The 9,688-nt window shown below is 38.1% G+C and overlaps 1 long non-coding RNA gene across 1 annotated transcript; it reads right to left on the bottom strand.

The window, feature by feature from the left end:
- Nucleotides 1–5,835: 5,835 nt before the first annotated feature.
- LOC124125555 lies at nucleotides 5,836–9,688 on the bottom strand. The gene is made up of 2 exons (XR_007221667.1): nucleotides 9,342–9,688; nucleotides 5,836–8,336 (listed from the first exon to the last, which is right to left on the bottom strand). It is a non-coding gene; the product is annotated as an uncharacterized LOC124125555 (long non-coding RNA).

Genomic DNA, 9,688 nt, shown 5'->3' with positions numbered 1-9,688 from the left:
CTTTATTGCTGTGAACACGCGAGTGGGGATATAAGTATGTTTCACTGAGTTTCCGCTACAACATGTAGTAAAATCATGCCTTATTTTGTGTTTCCTCGTGCCAGTGCTGCACTGAACACTCAACCATGCTTCATGGACTACCATCTGTTTCTGTATAGAACTGAACACTCGTCATATGTACAGTTATATATTTTCCGTATATGATACATTGTGATTGTATTTGTCTTTAGGATGTTGTAAATAAACTGCTGCGATGCCCTTTATAACAACTTGTCTTTCTGCCTCTTGTGATATTAGCGGAAAATTGAGCGAGTTGTGAAGAGATTTGCCCTAAACGTAATCCGTAATCCGAAAATCCGGAAACTGAAACTAACGTAACGAAAGAACTGCCTCTCACAAAACGCTAACATTCACACCCACTCAGTGCAACACTTAATTACCGAATCCCTTCATCTCGACCCTAAATATTGAGCTGACAGGAACCTACTGCCATTGAAACAGCTGTATGCTATTTGGTAGTTTATTTCCTGGTTGGAATCGTGCAATCGACTCTGATTGATTTTAACAGACATTTTCTAGTGAATTTGGAAAGGGTTTTGTCGCTTGATTCTATTCAAATACTTATCAAGTAGTAGTTCGCAGGCATAATGGATGACAGCTTGCGACAGATCTGGTAATGCAGCAAGTGTGATCACCTTTACAGAGCCAGTGCACATCTTTAATGCATGGATTGACATATTCTTCTAAAACTTTTAGGACCACAAATTTCGGGTTCTTCCTTACCTATATACGACTCAAGAGGAGTATATATGTAGACATAAACATATCCCTTCAAAAAAGCTTTCTATTTATATGAGCCAGTATTAAACATTAACAACGCCAACGCATGTCCTACATTTGACGCACTTCACAAAGAGTACCATAGGTCTTAGATACAATATCTATTTTTTATTTTTTACTTGCCCTACCAAAGACATTCTGTTTAATAACTACATTTTGTACGGTTATTTCAAGATTTATAGTGCAATCAAACACCGTTGTGTCGAACTTTGGTGTGTCGAACTTACGTTTGTCTCGAAGTAAAACATTGGTCCCTGCGTATTTATCTTTATTTATTTTCAGTTGTGTCAAACCTCGGATAACTCTTAGTATTTACGTATTTACAAACGATGTTTGACTATCTATATTAATATCTTCAAAGATGCTACTTATTTATAATATGTGTTCAAAGCTTACATGAAAGAGATACACTGTACCACAATACATTCTCAAAATATCCATTTTGTTTATTTCAATTGAGACCATATCCCCATGTCTTTTTTCTTTGTCGCAAAATGAACATGTCAGGCATGTGTCCTGGAAAGGGAGGAATCGAGTACTGACTGAACAGCTGAGCTTAGTGGAGAAAGAATTGAAGTGAAGTGACTGCTCCCTCATATGTTCACTTCAGCCAAAGACTAAATTGCCGAATGAACTCCTAACTCCGAAAATCCGACTTTTTGTGTCCCATATTCAGCAAATTACCATCCTTCTTTCTATCAACAGCTTCGTATTTGATTTCCAAAGTTGACGAACATTATCTCAGTATCAAATAAATATGATTTTTTTTTTCACTTACCTTTTCACTATTAATACCAATACACGTTAGCCAATCTCAAATGTCGTGAAATAGCAGCTTTTACACTGTTTGAAAAGAGAATATTGCATCCTAAATTTCTTCACTGATCCTGTGATATTGGGGGTTATCTTATCCCTCAGCTTTATAACGGCATTCCAACCTTGTGGTTTTATTTTCCAACACTATTGTCGTGTGGATTCTTTATGAAGGTTGTTCACAGTCTCTCACACCACACTTAACACACATGACAAGCAGTATGCCTCTGATATAGGGCTTCTGTAATCTGGTTCTCATTACAGATCAGTTTGACGCACGCCGTTAGTGTTAATCCGAAAATCCGTAAATCCGAAATCCTTGATGGAAGCCTTGACTGTATTGATTTTTCCATTACAAGGGATAAGTATTTCAAAGTTTCGTCCATCAAGGATCTTTTTAGTATCAGTGCTCATTTACTCATCGGTTTTTTAAAAGAAATAGAATTAATAGATAAATTTTGATTATAATATGTATAGTATATAGAAAGTGATTTTAATTTGGTAAATTGAATTCATGACTTGGATTGTTAGTGGCTGTATCTTCACAGGGGGTTGAAGTATCGTAAAACAATTGTCCCCCTGGGAAGGTACGTAAGTCCGGTATCATTCAAAGTATCTTTTCATTTTGCTGTGATTTTAATCGTAGCATTTTTGTTGATTTTAACTGTTTGGCTAATATTTCTGATCATCGCCAGTAGCCCGAGGGATGGTGTAAATCCTGCTGGGGACCATGTAGGTAGCAGAAGTACCGTAAGTCCCCATGGTCCCTAGTATGGTGGCCTAGCTTCGGTTGCTGGCGATCTACAGCCCGTTTTTATACTGTGTCGTCTGATTTAATTTGATCGTTTTATTGCTCTAAAATTAGTTTTTAAAATTATAATCTGTGATATATTGCTAATTGTTGTACTGTCCTTCGGCGACAGGTTTTTATATATAATATAAATGTTTAACTTGTTCAAGTCGCGATATGGCTGAAATAGTGCCGATGTGACTTTAAATATTAACTCACTCACTCACTCACTTGATGGAAGCCTTGGATCGAGAGAGAAGTTGCGTCCAACCTGGTACAGGGTATTCCCCTATTTCTCACATGTAGCTGAGAGGTCTTGATTCAGTCAGGTAGGATCAACAAACAGAGTAGTGCACTTCGGCGTCATATAAAGTTAGATACAGACAACATGGGGAATCTAGTCTCGTGCTTCTCAGGACTTCAGTATCGGGTACGTCTTAATAACTTTCTTCTATGAAGATATTTATACACTTAAGCTAGCAGTAATATAACATGTACACAACATTCAATCCTCAGCTTAGTGCATTGTGTGTGGTTAATAGTGGATATACGGTAACAGAATTATTGACCAACGTGATATTGTGTGCTTTTCGTTCTAGAGAATGCACCAGTCGAACAACGAGCTGATCGAGTATTGCATCCATCAGAACATAGGGAGAGGTGCGTTAAATTCCCATTTGAAAAAGATAATTGTGTAAGACGTTGTACGTCTCAACTTGAAAAAAAATGATTTCAGAAATTTGGTTATATATCCCATTTGTTCAGTATTACTATCAACTTTGTGGTCATTATTTGACGACATATACGTATATCAGAGGATATACACAGTTTCATTTTGTAATGATGATTATCGATCAGTATTTGAGATACGTTAATTCGATATCACATATCAATCACACAATAAACAGAACCTGTTTATATGTGATGATTTTGGCGTTACGTCACGTAATACACATTTGTGTGTAGGTTCAACACGTCGTGTGAACGAGAGACTGAAGACTCCTGTAACTCCACGAGATCTCGGACTTGTTGCGAGACATATCGGGATCGGCTTTGAGCATGTCGGGATTTAACTTGGGCTCAGCATTGTGGCTATCCAACAGGGTAGAGTTGCACACCCATGTTCAATGTATATGCAGATCTTGATTATGCTCACTAAATGGAAGCAGAGGAATGGCAGTTCGGCCACCTATCTGGACCTGGTCAAAGCACTATGGACATGTAAAGAGAGATGCACGATCGAATGGGAGAACATTCTCAACATCCTGCAGTGACGGCCCTCCTTGACAGTGTAATTGCACCTCGGTCGGAGAAATATTACAAGAAATGAAACTTTGTTTTTATCATTTCGAACATGACTATCGTCATACCTTTTTACCTTGTTTAGAGATATTGTAGTCTCACCTCTACTTTACAGCGATCAGTAAATATATTTATCAAATCACTGTTTCTTTGTGTTTTCTGCATTTGCAAGTTTACCCCAAGAACACGTGAAGTCAGATTGTACCAATGGCGGCTCTTACACGTGGAGTCAGATTGTACCAATGGCGGCTCCTACCGGTTGGGCAGGACATGCGTGCACTTTCACAAGACGTGGTGTCGTCAGTGATTTTCCGTAATCCATTCCTATAGTTTTCCCAGCTATTTTGCCTTTTACGCCCAATGGAATCTGTTTTGGTGGATATCCAAGACTGGTTATTCTCTGGCGCTGACATTTTATATTTATTGAATTTAGAATGCTACGGATTCGATTTTACATGTGAAATATCTCCCGTAAATAATGACAGTTCATAGTGATGCTTTTAATAAAGTCATGATCGTAAAATGGCGTCTGCTTACCACATATATTTCTTGTGATTATGCAAAGGGTTTTGTCGCTCTTATCCATACAAACATCTCTGACGAATTCAAATACCTCCACTTTCTAAATTAAATTGAATAAAAAACTGATTATTCAAGTCAGTAATCAGAACATATTCGTAATTCGTAGTTCGATCACAGTGCTATACAACCTTCATATTGTACATCGTTTCAAATATTCAAACCGTCCCTCTGTTTATATCACTAGAAATAGCATAAGTAAGCGTATATGTTTTCTCTCCCTTTCTCACAACCTGAACAATAGGTAACAGGTACAATGGTTGTGGTGATCAAAAGATCAAAATTGCATGTACATGAGGTGAAGAACAAATTTGCTTCATGGTATGATTTAAAACAGGAAAATACTATTTCAATTCTGGAAAATGAGTTCAACACAAAACAGAACATTTAAAGCCGTTCAAACATCAGTGCACTTCATTTCATTATACCTTTCGTCATTATTACGTACATTTGCCACATTCAGACACAAAGTCATTTAAGCCCAGTACGAACAACTACAGCTGATGCCTCTATTGACAATACGCCTGTCAGCTTTTTACCCACAGTATCCAGGTTTCGTCAGGATAACTTCCGTATCAAATGCTAACATAATATCTGAAAACAGAGTTGCCTCCCTTTGACCAGCTACCGTAAACGTGGTATGCATTATTCAACCTTTTCTATCCCTGGCATTGTCTACAACTGACTTTGTTGACTGGATACAAGACAGGATAATGTTTATAACGGCGGTGGCAGTACGGCTTACGATAGTATTCCAGTTATATCACGGCGTGACAGCTTAATGTGAGAGGAAAGCCCAAGTGATGAATGTATCAGACGTTTACCACTTCGGTGAAACCCAAGAGCACGGGTATGGTGCTGACAAACCTATAAAAACATCAACTGGGCGAACATGGATTCGAACCCACAATTAAAGGTCTCTGGCGTGCCCAAGGGACGCAACTCTGCACAGCGAATCACGGCGCCTTAGACGGCTGGGCCATTCGTACCCCGAAAATCTTCAGACCTGACTTCACAAACAATATTCAGTATACGTTTGCCGAGCATAAATAAGGAGGCATTTTTTTATTTTTTCCCTCATTTGATTCATTCTCTGTAGAGGTGAGGCAAGGCAAAAAGAGGTTTGAGGTTAAACGTTGCGTTCAAGAATATTGCACTTATATGAAGTGACGTGCATGCACGCGTGTGTGTATATGTGTGTGTGTCTGCTCATGTCGTTTTTACAGAACAAGCCACTGATACACCATGCCGAAGTTTTAACATGACTACCCCACTCTGACACAGTATACTGACCACAAATTGACCAGTCTTATCCCCTTAATGCTGAGCGCCAGGCGGGGTAACAAGACCACCATATTTTAACGTTACTGGGCAGATACTCTTCCTTTACGCAGATGCTTAAGGATGTTCAGGCGTGGTGTACATACCCTCACTTTACAATTATACAGACATTCCAAAGATAATGATGCTTTAACATCGATGTGTCCTTTCTGCAAATATAACCAAGAAAATGAATACCATGTTTTATTGATATGTCCAGTAAGAATCAAATACCTGCCCAACTATTATTATACGTGTCCATCACAAAGAACATTTGTACAGTTAATGAACAGCAAAAATAGCAACATTCTTCTCAGACTTGCAGTTTGTGTTTATAAGATATTTGAAAGAGGGCTAATACATTGAATATAAATAAAACTGCGTACACCATATTTAGCTACAATCTAATCAATATACAAGTGGTGCTTCACGACGAATTGTTTTACAATAAAATGTCATTGTGCTATTGGCCTCATGGCCACACATACGAAATAAGTCTGTCTGATACTCTACACATACGACAATGGAGGCGGTCTAGCCCACCTCATTTCAGAGCAAGGTATTTACAAATGCAATGGTGTATGATGACAATTCTAGCAGGCTTGATCATCACACATGTATTGTGCTTGCAAAACATGCTGCTTATTTATGCCATGTAACCTGGATAACTTCATTCAATTGTCAGTTTGTTTTGGTTTGGTTTTGCGTATTTTCTTTATTTGATTATAATAAACAAAGACACTTATTTGTCTTTTTCGTAGGGAAAGTGTTTATTTAGATCAGTATAGTAAATATAGTTTGTGATTGGTTCTGATTATGATACACGCTGCACTGGTATGGCTCAATCTGTTTGACTTCACTGCGTTTGGAAAAGCATCTTTTTCTACCTGTATACATATTCAGATATATACACATAAAGGAACAATCGGACCCAATTGCCTCGAACTCCTGGGGACCAAAGAAATAGTTCGATTTCTCCGAAATATTTAAATTCGACCTGGATCTTGATTAGTTCTACCTTTTAACTTTGGGGACTATAAATTGAACTCAAAACACCCATTTCGAGCATTCAGGTAACAATAATAGAAAACGGTTCAAACTATATTGCCAAATCAGTAAATCAGCACAAAATACAAATAAATAAAAAACAACTTCTATTGTAAAACGTAATTGTAGGTCTACAGTCACAAAGGGGTTATACAATGGGTCAACTATGGGCAATACATAACAGGCCATTTAACTAATGCAGCACTAACAAGAGTTATCTGATGATAAAAGTATATAAATTACACCATGAATGTTAGTACAATAGTGCTTCCAACATCATTCGCTCCTTAGATAACGTTTTCAGATACAATGTTTGTAATAAAAGCGATATCTTACGGGGATTCGTTCAGTGATCTATCACATAATATGTCACATAAGAATATGTCAGATATCATGGAAGAATGTAATACTGGTTGGTTTTGCCCATGACTATATAGTCTGTATTTGTTCAAGGGACACAGCTCAAAGAATTCTATTTGATCTTAGCATTTTCATGTTTGCCAAGACATCATGGAAATTAATAGGATAAATTGCTTTGAAATACAACAATCATTATATACCTGAATATGAAGTCACCGTGAACATACTTTAAAGTCTATATTGCATGTACAACAGGTTACATGGCTTCGTATTGGGGGTGAGACTTCACAACTCTGACACTGGAAATGGTGCAGAAACAAATCAAAGTGGCAATACCGTTCATTGTGTACGTCAATCTGAACTCACTCCGAATAATTTCAACAAAACACTTTGCTTTAAGAAAGTTCGGAACACACTGAAATCTGCATATGTCCAGTTATAAACATTTGTAAGAAACTGTCATGTAATCTTCTAAACATTAAAGTTAGGCATGAGCCTAGAATTTGTGAAGTACAATGGGGTTTTTATGGAATCGAGATGCATACCGAAACGTCAAAACTACATCGACACAAATCACTCCACTACTTTCAACATAACACGGGGGTACGCGTGGCCCAGTCGTCTAAGGCGCCGCGATTCGCTGTGCAGAGTTGCGTCCCTTGGGCACGCTAGAGACCTATGATTGTCATCGACACAAATGACAAATAACTTTCTGCAAACCAAATTCGGACGGCTGACTCCTAAAGGAGGTTGTAAAAATGTACATGTATACTGTAACACTGGACACCATAATAACAATGATAACTCCTTTCTAGACCACTTTTAGAACTGCTGCAGCTCTATCTTTTCCCCAGACTCAGTGTAGTGAATGATGACATTCTCAGAATTACTAGTGGTATCTGAACTAGGCAATGTGTCACCAACTACTGGAGCATGGACACAGGTGGGAACATGACTTGAGTTTCCATATATGGCTTTTGATCTTTGATTGGGTGAACGTATCTCCATGCGTGCATGATCTGTATGGAGGTTGTTAAGATTTCCGTCTATATGATATGGTTGGGATGACTGCAAGGCGACGTATCTCTCTTCCATAACACTTTGTCTGTCTGTGGAAACTGCTTGTCCTAGTTGACTCGGAACATAAACCCCTGGCAATTCTACTGATGTGTGGTTCACGGGGCACGTTGATGTTAGTGGTGTGGATGTAAGCAAACCGCCATTGTTATAGCTTCCGTGTGGAATTGACGATGATTTCATAAGAAACTGGCCATCGGTTGTCACCCTGTAACAATATCACATGCACTTGACATAACATTTCAGATAAAATAGGACTTAATCAAAATAGTGATGCTATTGTGACATATAATACAAAATCAAGATGTAAAAGCCTCCAGCGCTTACGAATTCGTATCTAATGAAAAAGACTCCAAACTAAATGGAAGCCCCATATACTCATGAACGTAAACCACTGAATCATTCAATATTATACACAGTGAAGCCTAATTAAGTTCAAATATTGGTTAACATAATTTCAGTGTTTTGGCAAAGTCCCCATTGACATATGTAGCCCATGGAAAATAAGTTTTCACTTGGAACAAATAGCAATAGAGTTCATTTCACCACTATACATTTCTACAAGGTCCCCAAAACAACATACTTAAAGTCCCAAGCAATCCCAGTTTGGGAAATATGTCTAATTTACATAATCCAATATGGCAACCAACTGTCAATAGTATTTCCATATGTTTTGAGGAAAAAACAGCATGTGTTGTGTTGCAAAATAACCATATTATGTTTCTAAAAAGATATTCACAACTATTGATCGTTTTCGACTTTTGAACAATCTACAAAACATCAAGATGGCCGGCAATTTCAAGATGGCCGACACATTTCCTAAATATGAGTTTAGACTGTTGAAGCTTTCATCTCTGAAACAGTGTGCTGGGACGTATATGCATAAACTTGTCACACTAACTGACTGGCCCAAAACTCCAAGATGACCTCCAAGACATGGACAGACATGGAATATCAATACACTGTTGATCTCTCATGACATATTTGATTGATTAATTTGGGACTTTTAGTATGTTGTTTTGGGGGCCTTGTAGAAGTGCACTGTCCATATTATTTTTTAGCTGAAATAGATATTTTGATATATCTCTGATGGTACTGTCCTCTTCGAGGTCTCATATGGTTTCGTGAGGTTTCAAAACTGTTCTGCAAAACAGCGTATACAATATATGTGTTTGGGCTGTCAACTCAAGCATAATTTCCATATTGCTCTTACCTATCTATAATGTATATTTGTTGCCTCAGGTATAATCCTTGCAATATCATAGTGATGTTGTGCCTCTGCTTTTTGTAAAGCAGTTTCTCCTTTATCGTCTTTCTCATCCACATTTGCCTTGTTCTGTAATAACACCTCCACAACCTCCCTCTGTCCCTGGTCGGCTGCATGATGTAGAGGTGTGCTGCCATCTTGTCGTTTCTCATTCACATTTGCCTTGTTCTGTAATAACACCCCAACAACCTCCCTGTGTCCCTGGTAGGCTGCATCATGTAGAGGTGTGCTGCCTTTCTTATCTTTCTCATCCACATTTGCCTTGTTCTGTAATAACACCCCCACAACCTCCC

The sequence above is a fragment of the Haliotis rufescens genome, unplaced genomic scaffold (assembly GCF_023055435.1).
Source record: "Haliotis rufescens isolate VD_foot unplaced genomic scaffold, xgHalRufe1.0.p SCAF_163, whole genome shotgun sequence".
NCBI lineage: Eukaryota > Metazoa > Mollusca > Gastropoda > Lepetellida > Haliotidae > Haliotis > Haliotis rufescens.
The sequence above is the reverse complement of the archived record's forward strand: the minus strand, read 5'-3'. Positions and strand labels throughout refer to the sequence as shown.